The sequence below is a fragment of the Hipposideros armiger genome, unplaced genomic scaffold, assembly GCF_001890085.2.
Source record: "Hipposideros armiger isolate ML-2016 unplaced genomic scaffold, ASM189008v1 scaffold_72, whole genome shotgun sequence".
Taxonomy (NCBI): Eukaryota; Metazoa; Chordata; class Mammalia; order Chiroptera; family Hipposideridae; genus Hipposideros; species Hipposideros armiger.
Window position 1 is genome coordinate 3,676,712 of NW_017731422.1, and position 2,988 is coordinate 3,679,699.

Below are 2,988 nucleotides of genomic sequence, written 5' to 3' on the forward strand. Positions count from 1 at the left end.
CCTCTCCCAACTCCCCAATAAAATCTTATAAAAAAACAAAAACAAATATTTTATTGAGCTCCAAGTGCCAGCTGAGTTCTTACTACTGGAGATATAAATCAGTGAATACAATGGGCAAGGTTACTGCTTTCAAGGAGCTTGTATTTTAGTAGGAGGAATAGGCAATAAAAAAGTAAGCAAATGAATATACTTTATGATTTTTAAAATATTGATAAATGTTAAAAGGAAATAAATAGAAAATTTATGGAAGGTGAAGGTGAAGATGGGGAGTAGGTGCATTAGATAGGTTGGTCAGGGAGGCATATCTGAGGATGGGAGAATTGAGCTGAGCCCTGAGTGAAAAGAAAGAGCTAGTCACATGAAGATCTGGGACAAGAGCATTCTATGCAAAGGAAACAGCAAATACAAAGGCCCTGAGGCTGGGACAGACTTGGAATAAATCAAGAGAAAAAGAAAGCTATGGTTTTATGGGAAAAGTTTTCAGATAAACTAATAGATGCAAAGCTCACTAGTAATAGTTATAGGTATATTATTCCTATTTTTTACTAAAGCCCTTTCGGATATATGTTATTATTTTCAGTTAAGACATGATGAAACTGAGAGGCATGAAGTTAAGGTAATTTGCTCTGTCACTGTGGTAGATTGTTTGCAGTTTTATGGCCCTAATTAATGGCGTTCCTGTACCCACTCCCTTTGCAAGGTGACTGCCAAGTCTTTGAGTTGAGTCCATTTTCCCGTTCTTTGAGTCTGGGCTGGCCTTGTGACTTGCTTTAGAGACTAGAGTGCGGGTGGAAGTGACACTATACCAGTTTCAAGCATATATCCCTAGATGTTCTCTCTCTCTCTCTCTCTCTCTCTCTCTCTCTCTCTCTCTCTCTCTCTCTCTCTCTCTCTCTCACCTCTGCTTTTGCCATGAGAACAAATCTGGGCTAGCCTGCTGGAGATGAGAAACCACATGGAGAAAAAGATACACAGGTTAACAGCTTGCCAACTCCTGGAAACAGAGCCACCTAGCGGACCTGTGGGTAGCTGCAGGCACTGGAGGGCGTCCAGGGAAACCAGTACTGGCCTAAATCGTTGACCTGCAGAATTGTGAACTAAATGTTGTTTGAAGCCCCTGAGTTTTGAGGTTGGTTTTCTATGCAGAAATAGCTAATCAATTCAGTCACATAGTTAGATTAGTAGCAGAAGAGGCATTTGAATTCAAGTCGCTCTAACTGCAAGGCTCATAATCTTTCCATGTCATGTTGCTCCCCCGATGTAACCATTTCCAGGGAAATTAATTTATTATTTTTTTAATAATTAAAATAACTAAACTCATGTTTAATAAGCCAAACCCAGTCTCCCTTTTCCTCGACAGGTCCTAAAATAATTAATTGGCTCTGAGTGCCTGGGAGTGATAGGTGGCCACCCAAATGGGCCTTTTTCATAGTCCTGTCAACTCTGTACCTCACTTTGCTCCTTTGGCCCTTTCACTAGTTACATCATTCCTTCTGACCTAGTAAACTCCCTTTAGGAATCTATCCTTTGGCTATACTTTAAAAAAAATTTTGTCATTCTATATGAACAAGGAATTTCTTTCAGTATTATTTTAATCACACAGAACACTGGAAAGAGCCAATGAGTTCATCTATAGGGTTAAATACATTATGATTCATGTAATTCATGGAATATTATGTAGCCATGAAAAAATGAAGCATTATTAGGTTTGAAAAACCAATGTGGGTTTCTGGTACCTAATAAGCTTCAGACACTGTTCTAGGAACATGAATACATGTGAAAAAAAACAACAGTGTCCGTGCCTTTATTGACTTTACAGTTTAGCTATTCTGGAAAGTCACAAACTTTATCACCTAAACCACCACCACTCCAAGCACAAATACCTAGAAATGTTGAATAAAAATATGATACATACAATCTGAAATGCATATTTTAAAGATTGACACATCCAGTGCCATTCTGATCCTGGAGCCTTTGTGTTTTCTTTTTCTGCAAGTTTGTAGAATTCTCTCTTTGTTCCTGATATTCTAAAATTGCCCAATGATTTGCCATGAATATTTTGATAAAAATAAGAAATTAAAAAACACTCATGAGGACTCAGCAGCCTCCCCCTTGAGCCCCCTCGCTTCCCGACGCTCTGTCCCCGCTGCCCGCCTTCTCCTGCCGTCGCCTTCCCTAGGTTGTTTCCACCGAGGAAAAGGAATCGTATAGTATGTCCGCTATCCAGAACCTCCACTCTTTCGACCCCTTTGCTGAGGGTGATGATCTGCTTCCTGCTGGCACTGAGGATTATATCCATATAAGAATTCAACAGAGAAACGGCAGGAAGACTTACTACTGTCCAAGGGATCGCTGATGATTACGATAAAAAGAAACTAGTGAAAGCGTTTTAAGAAGAAATTTGCCTGCAATGGTACTGTAATTGAACCTCCAGAATATGGATGAGAAGTAATTCAGCTTCAGGGTGACCAGCGCAAGAGATTGGACTGGCTAAGGAGGACCAGCGGAAGGTTCATGGGTTTTAAGTGCTTTTGGCTCACTGAAGCTTAAGTGAGGATTTCCTTGCAATGAGTAGAATTTCCCTTCTGTCCCCTGTCACAAGTTTAAAGACCTCACAGCTTGTATAATGTAACCATTTCGGGTCTGCTTTTAACTTGGACTAGTGTAACTCCTTCATGCAATAAACTGAAAAGAGAAAAACAAACAAACAAAACACTCATATCCTGTAATCTAAGGATTCATTCCAGCTCTAAGGTTTTATCAATCCCACAGACATACTCGTACATTTTAAGTTACACATTTCTACAAATTTGTTTTTAAAAAAAGAAACAAAAGAAAAAGAAAACAAGTAAAGCAGTTCTTTGTCCCTTCCCTCCTTTTCTGCCTTCTCAGAGGCAATCACTTTGAATTATTTTAGCTGCTTCCATTATCTCAAAATAGCTTCTTTGTGGGCCGGCCGAGTGGCTCAGTTGGTTAAGAGTTCACTCA

At 39.6% G+C, this 2,988-nt stretch overlaps 1 pseudogene; it reads left to right on the plus strand.

Moving 5' to 3' along the window:
• Nucleotides 1-2,212: 2,212 nt before the first annotated feature.
• LOC109382873 (eukaryotic translation initiation factor 1 pseudogene) lies at nucleotides 2,213-2,690 on the plus strand (annotated as a pseudogene).
• Nucleotides 2,691-2,988: the final 298 nt, after the last annotated feature.